The following is a 12,184-nucleotide window of genomic DNA, read 5'->3' as shown; positions in this document are numbered from 1 at the left end:
TGGGGCAATGCTTTTGAAACAAACCTATACGTGTTCATTCGTCTCATTGCAACAGTCAAGTTTGCGTCGTGCACCTTAAGAGTCACCATGTACACCAAGCTCAATATTAGCCCCTTTCTAAAACCAAACCAAATTATTTTCAACAAATATCCTTCTGATCTTAGTGCTATGGCCATTGTAATCCCCTCTACCAACCTACTAAGATAAACACGATGATAGTCTTGGTAACAGATCGTTTCGTGACTGATTGATCTGATCTTATAAACCTCGGAAAGTGAATGCAATTCCATGTCTCGTTTTTGTTGCTATGGACGCTACCTATCAAGTGTGCTTACAAAAGAAATGTTTGGGCCGAGACATTAAAACTTAGGACTCAAACAAACATATACTTTTCTATGCAAATTTTTGCGTCGCAAAACATATTGAAGTTAATATCTTAATAAAGAATATGTATGGTTGACTTTTTTACCAGGTTGATATTTTAAACATATCTAAGCTGTCATTAGGGCAGACATGCTTGCCCTTTTCGCGAACAACTGGTGTCATCACTTATTTTCACGGATCCATTCATATAATTTTCACCATTGTTTTACCTTATACGTCTCATGGTATCTGTTTCGTCGAGTAATTGAGACTGGTTAGTCTCTGGCGTTGACGTTTTATATTCTCTACAGGTTGGTGTATAACGATTTGGAATAGCATTGATATAACATTTACCATGACTCAATAAATATTTAAAAAATACAGCAGTGTAACACCAATGTGGGTAGTTTTCAGCTTGAGTAAGTAACACGTCCCATTTTAATTCTTGAAACCAAAAAGTCCAGAAACTCTACTGTCTTTGCCCAGTCTCGGTCAAAGGTATTTCAAAAATTAAACATGCTGTTTTCATGGGAACATACCAAGGAAGAAAAAATGAAAAAAATATTGTTCAAAAACTCAATATTTACACTATATATATTTACACTGGGCGAAGTGTGGCCCATGGGCGAAGACTGGCCCATGGGTAGGCCCATGGGCAGGCCCATGGGCGAGAATATGTTCCTTTACTTAAAACTCATGTTTTTGTTTCGCAAATACATTAAATGTATTCATTCAAGTATCATGACACAATATTTAACTCATTTTAACTTAATTCAACGATTTTATAGCGATATTGAAATATTTCGCCCATGGGCGAGAAAAAGGTTTGGCCTATGGGCGACAATATTTTAGTGTATTTCCCTACAGATCCTTTTTACTGATCGAATGCAAACATCACATCTCGACTGCATTAAATAATTCAAAAAGCGCAACGCTAATTGCATGGCTGCTTTGAGCTCATGCGACAGATGACACAGCTCTTGAACAGAAGCAAATGCCTACCGTGGCCATTGATTTCAAACTACAAGTACCCAATTGACAGGACCCAGGGTGAACATATATTGAATACGCAAAGAACAATATAAATACCAAACGGGAATGATTAGGTGTGAGTAAATACCTAATGGCTTTGAGTAGTATCTGGAGCACAGGAATTGACGAGGTATCAAATGGAGGATTTACCCATATTCCTTCACTGTACAAGTGACATTTCATTTCGGATCTTGGTTTGGGGTCTGCTAAGAATACAAGGATACGTCTATTAGTTTGAGCTACAGACTCCCACCCTTGATTTGTTCACTTCCTCCAATAACTTCATATAGTGAGTGAGTTGGGTTTAACGCCGCTTTTAACAGTATTCCAGTTATATCGCATCGTGTCAGCTTAATGTGGGAGGAAAGCCCAAAGTGATGCAGGTCTCAGATGTTTACCACTTCGGTGAAACCCAGGAGCACGGGTATGGTGCTGACAAACCTAGAAACATAATTGGGGCGAACCGGGATTGGAACCAACAATCATAGGTTTCTGGCATGCCCAAGGGCCGCAACTCTGCACAGCGAATCGCGGCGCCTTAGACGACTGGGCCACCCGTGCCCCCTAACTTCATATAACATGTCTTTGAATTAGATGTTTTCTTTAGGTGACCTCGACCTTTGTTCAGGGCGATTTCTACAATTTGTTCAATAAAAAATATACATGTTAGGTTTTATGAATTTGTCCCCAAATTGTGTGCATCCTGCTTCATTGCTTGCGAGATATGAGTATGAATCTCAAGCTTTGACGTTTTGTTTCGTATTTGACCTTGATATCAGACACATGCTGTCTTAAGACAACAGAATGTTTATGATTCAGATTGGCGAATCCGTGCTTTGACTTGACAACATCATGATCAACAGTTTCGCAGGCACAGGCAGGCCCAGCCGACTAAGGCGCTGCAATTCGCTGGGTTGCCTACCATAGGCGCGATAGAAACATGGGTTCTAATCCTGGTTCGCCCTGATTATGTTTCTAGGTTTGTCAGCACCATACCCGTACTCGGGTGGTAAACGTCTGAGACTGTCCTCAAACTGTCCTCCCACATCATTTAAAATACTCACTGGCTCAGTCACTTCAATATAGATACACTACATTATAAGGATGTTAGGGAATGTTTCTCATTCTAGGACTTCAAAGGACGATTTGTAAATCTCACTTTCCAAACTCCATATAAATGAGAGCAAGGCAAACAATATCGCTCAAACTATTAGAAATATCCAGCCGTATTAATAACCCGCCTTTATCTCCATATAAAACTTTCCGCATCATTAACTCTCACGTGATTTGATTTAAACATATTTATTCACAAGGAGTGAACGGGATTGGGGGACAAGTTCTTCCAACTTAGAATGCCCTCTCCCTGGTATTTACAAAATATTCACAATTTCAAATTCAATATATATGCATAAAACATAAAACACTATAGATGAGAGAGACAGAGAGGGAGAGAGAGAGAGAGAGAGAGAGAGAGAGAGAGAGAGAGAGAGAGAGAGAGAGAGAGAGAGAGAGAGAGAGAGAGTAACATTATTGAATGAACAGTTCTTTACACGAATCTTTTAGTTGTACATATATAATGTACGTTGTCAATGCAGCAGTTATACAGAAACAATAGGACGTAGGACACCACCCCAGTAAGATCAAACTATGTACCGTGCTTTACTTTTAACAAGCGAAACCGAATACAGATAATTTCTGACTTTTATCTCTAGCAGAGCGAATGTAGACTACACACCATAAAGCTGTATCCATGTAATGTCCCGAAAAACACACAGTTGTGAACAATCTATATTGAAATTCCGATCACATTTGTCAAGAACCCTGACATCAAAGGAAAGTCAGTGTTTAATCCAAGATGTAAGACATCGTTTCAAATAACCTGCATTAAGAATTATGTTTTTGGATACTTCGTCTAGGTTTATATCTATCATTAAACACAATAGAGGTCTCTATATAACGGTAAGTACTGTGTACGACTGTGTAGATGTTTCATTTTCAATGGGTGATATGAGATAGACGCACTTGAAATTGTTTACTAACGTCTCCCATGGTGTGGGAATAATACCTCATTCTGTGACAATAGCCTTGTAAATATACAGAAGTAACTGTGAAAACACTTCATTGCAGGTTCATACAACGTGAGGGGACGGTCGGGTAACCCAGTGGTTAAAGCGTTCGCTCGTCACGCCGAAGACCCGGGTTCGATTCCCGACATGGGCACAATGTGTGAAGCCAATTTCTGGTGTCCCCCGCCGTGATATTGCTGGAATATTGCTAAAAGCGGCGTAAAACCGTACTCACTCACTAATATGGTGGGTACCTTAGCTTGAACCTAATACAATAACGAACTGATAACATTATTGTTGGTTGTTGGTTGTTGGTTTGTTGTTTAACACCGCACACAGCAATATTCCAGCTATATGGCGGAGGTCTGTAAATAATCGAGTCTGGACCAAACAATCCAGTGATTAATATTATGAACATCGATCCACGCAATTGGGATCAATGACATGCATCAACCAAGTCAGCGAGTCTGACCACCCGATCCCATTAGTCGCCTCTTACGACAAGCATAGTCACCTTTTACGGCAAGCATGGGTTGCTGAAGACCTATTCCATCCCGGAATCTTCACGGGTCGATAATAACATTAAAGGACAAACACACGGGTTCTACCAGTTCCAAGGCAAGAACGAGTGAGGTGCCACTAGTTGATATCACATTTAAGGACAGACAATTCAATTGTTTTACGGATTTTTATTACCAAACTACTTTTAAAAAATAAACTCAAAGTAGCTTTCTTCAATATAATATCGGTGACTGAATTTATTAATGCATTGTGCCTATTATCGTATTCTGTTTTGTATACAAAGCACCCACCGCTCATGTTCCTGTATTTGAGGAGAGCGTCCGCCCGGAGAGCGGAAGGTCCGGGGTTCGATTCCCGGCCGCGTCATACCAAAAGACGTTAAAAGATGGTACTTGTTGTTACCCTGTCTGGCGCTCGGCATTAAGGGGCTAAAACAAGGACTGGTCGGCTCGGAGTCAGTATACTGTGTCTGAGTGGGATATTCATGTTAAACTGCGGCATGTTATCTCAGTGAGCTAGCACTATAAATCGGCATCAGTCCGGACTAGTACAAGCAGCCACACAAACACACACACGTACATGCACGTCGCTATATAAGTGCGATAATCTTGGACGCGATGTTAAACCCCATTTCACCTCACCTCACCTCACCTGTTTGAGGAGAGAAATAATATCCTTTCGCTCAGGTAAAAGATAAAAACCATAAAATAGGAAAGAATACGAAAAATGACATAATAAAACTTAGAACAAAACAAGACACATTTTGCAGGACAAGAAAATAGAAACCCTCAGTCCGGTGAGATCACGAGTTAGTATTACTGTAGAGTCTGAAGGAGCATCAGTATTGTGTGTGTGTGGGGGGGGGGGGAACCTCACTGAACATTCCTGCCTTTTAAGCGATGAGGATGCTATCACGAAATATGCCCATTTTGATAGGAGCATCATGTTACGACACGAGACGAGTATCGTGTTACCATAGCGACAGGAGTATTAATAAAGGGATCAAGTTACATGTACTGAGTCCCGAACTGCAGATAGCCTAGTTTATATTGTGTGACACCTACATCGGATCTCCAGCAAGGGTTTATTAACGCCGTTCATTCCACGTAGGATTAATCAGGGTGTGGGTATGGGAGACACAAACATGACACACAAATAAACATTGTGGAACGAACAGAGGTCTCTTGACATTGTGTCTTTTAACAGATGTCTCTTTACGTTGTGTCTTTTAACAGAGGTCTCTTTACGTTGTGTTTTTAACAGATTTCTCTTGACATTGTGTCTTTTAACAGATGTCTCTTTACGTTGTGTCTTTTAACAGATGTCTCTTCATATTGTGTCTTTTGACAGAGGTCTCTTTACATTGTGTCTTTTAACAGAGGTCTCTTCATATTGTGTCTTTTAACAGAGGTCTCTTTACGTTGTGTTTTTAACAGATTTCTCTTTACATTGTGTCTTTTAACAGATGTCTCTTTATATTGTGTCTTTTAACAGAGGTCTCTTTACATTGTGTCTTTTAACAGAGGTCCTATATTATGTCTTTAACGCAGGTCTCTTTACATTATGTTTTTTTGACAGATGTCCCTTTTCATTGTGTGTTCCTCCTTGGTATTGTGTTCGAATTCCACAATAGCACTATGCAATAGGTGGGTGATATGGGTGATATGAAATAGTCCGCAGAATGATGTGTGTAAGTACTAAGGCATGTTTAGAATATGTTCAACTGTGTACAATGGATATGATATTTGAATTATCAATTCCATGCTCCTTCCCTCACCTGTGTTGAACAAATACTTCCAAATAGTTGGTTTCATTAATTTAATTCTTTAGACTATTATGTGTTTCTAGTCGTGCTCCACAGTTCGGAATGAGCATGACCATAATGCATTGCGTGGGAGTACGCCGGTCAGGCATGCAGGTATACCCAGTGGTATAGCACTGGAAATACCTGGCCTAAGTCTCGAGGGCAGCCCGGACAATAATGAACTGTGGGATGCATATTTGCTGCAATTACATCCGTTTGGATATATCGTGTAATGCAAAAAATACAAATAGGTTCAAGATGGCAATATATATTCAGGATACAGCTTCATCAGGATGGTGTTAGTTTATGTACTGAAGTATCGCGTTGTTCAGATCGCGGTATGCGGTTGGAAAATTTTGTGATAAAAGACTTCAGTTGGGCAATAATTTGAGCCAGAGTTTTTAACCTTAAATCGGCAATTGTTTCGAGTGTGTGAGTAAGCTGGGTGTAACGCCGTATTTAATAGCATTTCAGTTACATCACTGCGTATAAGGTAGGGAGCAAATCCCGAAGTGATGCAGGTCTTAGACGTTTACCACTTTGGGGAATACGGGACGGATAGGCGCTAACAATCAAGAAAATTAATATGGCAAATCTGGGATTCGAACCACGACCAATGGTTTCTGACACGCCAACACTGAACAGTTGCGCCTTAGACGATTTGGCTACCCGTGCCTCTTGATTGTGTGAGATATAAGACAAGTTCTATTGACACCTGATCATCTGTCATGACGTCTTAATACCTACATATTGTACCAAGTTACTGACCAGGGAGCAATCCTACACCTTGAGGTCGTAAACCCCACCCAGAGAGATGCGCCGGTACAGACAGGGGTACAACACTGTATTCCAGTACGAGGGACAATAGACATTAATGAGAATAGCTCGGGTCATGTACCGATCCAACAGCAATAACGATGGTGCTCCGGCCTGTGGGCATCTGGAACATGTAACGTACACGTGTGTTTGATCATATCGATAGCAATTAACATATTTTCTACCTGGAGCTAACCTGGATATGTACACGATTTATTTAGGACCTCGATGTAATCAGGGTACTTTTAGTTAGAGTTTAGTTTGGAGACGCTTCGGTAACAGATGTGCTTTGGAACTGAACTGAGCAGAACACAGCGAAGCACAGCACAACACAGCATTTCACATGTAACACATCACAGCACAGCACAGCGTGATGTAGCATAGCACTGCACAGCACAGCGTGATGTTGCATAGCACAGCACTGCACAGCACAGCGTGATGTAGCATAGCACAGCACAGTGTGATAAAGTATAGCACAGCACTGTGTGATGTAGTATAGCACAGCACTGGACAGCAGAGCGTGATGTAGTATAGCACAGCACAGCACAGCACAGTGTGATGAAGTATAGCAGAGCACTGCACGGCACAGCGTGATGTAGCACAGCACTGTACAGCACAGCGTGATGTAGCATAGCACAGCACAGTGTGATATAGTATAGCACAGCACAGTATGATGTAGTATAGCACAGTACTGCACAGCAGAGCGTGATGTAGTACAGCACAGCACAGTGTGATGTAGCACAGCACAGCGTTATGTAGTATAGCACAGCACAGCACAGCACAGTGTGATGTAGTATAGCACTGCACAGCACAGTGTGATGTAGTATAGCGTTATGTAGTATAGCAGAGCATTGCACAGCACAGTGTGATGTAGTATAGCACAGCACTGCACAGGACAGCGTGATGTAGTACAGCACAGCACAGCGTGATGTAGTATAGCAGAGCATTGCACAGCACAGCGTTATGTAGTATAGCAGAGCACTGCACAGCACAGTGTGATGTAGCACAGCGTTATGTAGTATAGCAGAGCATTGCACAGCACAGTGTGATGTAGTATAGCACAGCACTGCACAGGACAGCGTGATGTAGTACAGCACAGCACAGCGTGATGTAGTATAGCAGAGCATTGCACAGCACAGCGTTATGTAGTATAGCAGAGCACTGCACAGCACAGTGTGATGTAGTACAGCACAGCACTGCACAGGACAGCGTGATGTAGTACAGCACAGCACAGCGTGATGTAGCACAGCACTACACAGCACAGCGTTATGTAGTATAGCATAGCACAGCACAACGTGATGTAGCATAGCACAGCACTGCACAGCACAGCGTGATGTAGCATAGCATAGCACAGCACAGCACTGCACAGCACAGCGTGATGTAGCATAGCATAGCACAGCACAGCACTGCACAGCACAGTGTGATGTAGTGCAGCACAGCACAGCGTGATGTAGCACAGCACTGCACAGCACAGCGTTATGTAGTATAGCAGAGCAATGCACAGCACAGCGTGATGTAGCACAGCACAGCGTTATGTAGCATAGCACAGTACTGCACAGCACAGCGTGATGTAGCACAGCACAGTATGATGTAGCATAGAACAGCACTGCACAGCACAGCACAGCGTGATTTAGCATAGCATAGCACAACTGAGCACTGCGTGATGTAGCACAGCATAGCATAGCAGAGCAGAGCAGCAGAGCAAAGCATAGCACGACAGAGCACAGAAAAGCACAGTTCGGCACAGCTTCTGAATTGTTGACAGATGTCAAAACAACGTTGTTGACAAGTCATAATATTAATAGTTAACACCCGTACAACGCTCGACTAAATATTGTAGAGGCAATAAAACACAATTCATATGTAAAAACAGCACCCCCCAACCATCAATAACATCCATCAGTATACGATATCAGTTACTTCCTCAAATTCTCAAACAGTAAGGGGCACGGGTGGCCCAATCGTGTAAGGAACCATAATTCGTGTTGAGTTACGTCCCTTAGAGGTGCGGGAAGCCAATGATCGGAGGGTCGAATCCCAGATAGGCCCTGATTATTTCTCTTGGTTGTCAGCACCCGTGGGTTTCGCCAAAGAGGTAAACGTTTAACACTAACGTCTGTCTGGACTTTCCTCAACTATTACTTTAAGATTCCGCTACAATACTGCCCAAGGCGGCGTTAAACCCAACTCACGCACTCAAACAACATTCCTGTCCGTCTACAAAACCAAGGAGAGACCTCATAGACCATGCCGCAGAATACTGACTCCGAGCCTACCAGTCCTTGTTTTATCCCTTCGATGCCGACCGCCAGGCAGGGTGACAACAAGTATCATATTTTGGCATGACGCGGCCGGGGGTCGAACTACCGACCTTCCGCTCTCCAGGCAGGCGCTCTGTCCACTTCACCACAGAAGTGGTTGTCATATTAGGATGGAATATTACTAAACAACCAGAAACACTCACTCACAAACCCAACTACTCAGTCTCTGAATTTCAAAATCGTATAACATACCAACATAATATCCTTATAACGAGTGGTAAGTTATAAATAGTGTACGTAAAACCACACAATCTATGGTCAGTGACACAAGGAGTCTTCAACAACAAGTACCATATTTTAAGTATAACGCGACAGGGGATCGAACCCACGACCTTCCGCTCATCGGGCAGACGCTCTACTACTAGACCACGGGGCCCCGTTAAGATCCGGAGTAGAATAGGTCTTCGGCAAACCATGCTTGCCGTAAAAGACGACTTTTGCTTGTCGTAAGAGGCGACTAGCGGGATCGGGTGGTCAGGCTCGCTGACTTGGTTGAAGCATGTCATCGATACCAATCACGCGGATCGATGCTCATGATCTCAATCACTGGATTGACTGGTCCAGATTCGATTATTTACAGACCGCCGTCATATAGCTGGAATATTGCTGAGTGCGGCGTTAAACAACAAACGTCACAGCAATTCAGAAATTATGAACGAGTCATACACCCTGACTACGTTTTAGGAAGGTAAAGATGCACTGCATATTATCCCTGAAATGCTTTTGCAATAGTAGTGCAACGATGTCACCAGTATCCCAATATTTAGTGTTTTCACTATAGCTACAATGCCCCAATATGTCATCCGTCATCTTATTAAATTGTGTGTCACCTTTGCCATATAGTACAACAGACATGACATGGCGTCCCACATTAACGCTGTACAGACCATTTAACAGGGTTGCTTAGGAACGTCTCTCATATTCGGGAAAATGAGACATTAACCATCCAAACAAGGCCATGTCTGTATTGTCGGAGTCATTGCATTCTTTGCTTCGTCAGGCAATAAATACTTATTTTTTACGCAAATTGTATGAATGGCGGTTGCTACTGGTAGGGCAGGACATGCTTACCCTTTCTACGAACACCTGGTGTCATCACTGATTTTCAGTGGTCAATTCATATAATTTCCACAGCTTTTTGCCCTTTATGCCAAGTGGAATCTGTTTCGGCCGAAAATCTAGACTGGTTATTCTCTTGAATTGACAATGTATATTTACCCTAATCCGTGCTCGGGTATAGCTGATTTAGAGAAGGACTGTGTTCTAAACGTTCATGTATGCCTTCTGCCAAGGCGTCACTTCATTATACAGTAAACTACGGTTATAACGAACTCAAAGGGACCGCCAATTTTAGTTCGTTGTAACCGTAGTTCGTTTTAACATATATACACCATATATACAGCGAATGGCTTGGACCAATAAAACCAGTTCGTTATATCCGCCAGTTCGTTATAAGCGTGTTCGTTATAAACGTAGTTTACTGTAATGCCTTGTTACCAACCGAGAGCCATCGGTGTAATTAGGGTACCATTTAGCATGAGACTGATGTACCTAATTTTCAGACAAAGAAAGTGGATTACAAATGACTTGTTTGCATTGCTAATTGCGTTAATTGTCCCATTTTAATGTTTTTCGTGAATGTTAAACTTCAACACCAGAGAATAATAACGCAAAAAGGGTAATAATGTCCTGCTTTTTCCGGTAGCATGGTCACTCACACCTAATATAATTATATTTGTGCGTCATATGGATATGACACAATCATGATGTTAATGTATGTATCGTTATGTATTCATGATGAATGATGATGTATTCATGATGCTTATGTATGTATCATGGTGCATTCATGATGCGTATGTATGTATCATGATGTATTCATGATGCGTATGTATGTATCATGGTGTATTCATGATGCTAATGCATGTATCATGATGTATTCATGATGCTAATGCATGTATCATGATGTATTCATGGTGCTGATGTATGTATCACGGTGTATTTATGATGCTAATGTATATATCATGATGTATTCATGATGCCTATGTATGGATCATGGTGTCTTCATGATGCTAATGTGTGAATCATGATGTATTCATGATGCCTATGTATGTATCATGGTGCATTCATGATGATAATGTATGTATCATGATGTATTCATGATGCTAATATATGTATCATGGTGCATTCATGATGCTTATGTTTGTATAATGATGTATTCATGATGCTAATGTGTGTATCATGATGTATTCATGATGCCTATGTGTGTATCATGGTGTATTCATGATGCTAATGTATGTATCATGGTGTATTCATGATGCTAATGTATGTTTCATGGTGTATTCATGATGCTAATGTATGTATCATGATGTATTCATGATGCCCATGTATGTATCATGGTGTATTCATGATGCTCATGTATGTATCATGGTGTATTCATGATGCGTATGTATGTATCATGGTGCATTCATGATGCTAATGTATGTATCATGATGTATTCATGATGCTAATGTGTGTATCATGATGTGTTCATGATGCCTATGTATGTATCATGGTGTATTCATGATGCTAATGTATGTATCATGGTGCATTCATGATGCTAATGTGTGTATCATGATGTGTTCATGATGCCTAGGTATGTATCATGGTGTCTTCATGATGCGTATGTATGTATCATGGTGTATTCATGATGCGTATGTATGTATCATGGTGCATTCATGATGCTAATGTGTGTATCATGATGTATTCATGATGCTAATGTGTGTATCATGTGTTCATGATGCGTATGTATGTATCATGGTGTCTTCATGATGCTAATGTATGTATCATGGTGCATTCATGATGCTAATGTATGTATCATGATGTATTCATGATGCTAATGTGTGTATCATGATGTATTCGTGATGCCTATGTATGTATAATGATGGATTCATGATGTTAAGATATGCTTTAGAAAGGGTAGATTTCTTTTTCTGTGCATATTGTATGGTGTGCATGTTTCGCACAGTAATAGGTCGTATTATACATTATGTTTCATATTGTACATCATGCATGTTTCATATTGTACATCATGCGTGTTTATATTGTATAGATGCATGTTCCACGTGGAGCTGCATGCATGTTTACAGCATATATTATATACAACCTATTTCACAATGTACCTTATATTCCTAAAAGCACATCATGCATATACCACATTGAATAGCATGCATGTTTCCATTGTATATAATATGTATAACATGTTTCTTATTGTATATTTCAAA

The 12,184-nt window shown here is 41.1% G+C and overlaps 1 protein-coding gene across 3 annotated transcripts in view; it reads right to left on the bottom strand.

The window, feature by feature from the left end:
- LOC124112017 (rho GTPase-activating protein 20-like) overlaps nucleotides 1-12,184 on the bottom strand; it is a 276,303-nt gene that overhangs the window by 243,220 nt on the left and 20,899 nt on the right. The gene's annotated exons all lie outside the window — the stretch shown is intronic.

Source organism: Haliotis rufescens, unplaced genomic scaffold, assembly GCF_023055435.1.
Source record: "Haliotis rufescens isolate VD_foot unplaced genomic scaffold, xgHalRufe1.0.p SCAF_5, whole genome shotgun sequence".
Taxonomy (NCBI): domain Eukaryota; kingdom Metazoa; phylum Mollusca; class Gastropoda; order Lepetellida; family Haliotidae; genus Haliotis; species Haliotis rufescens.
Note: the sequence above shows the minus strand (reverse complement) of the source record. Positions and strands in the feature narration are given on the sequence as shown.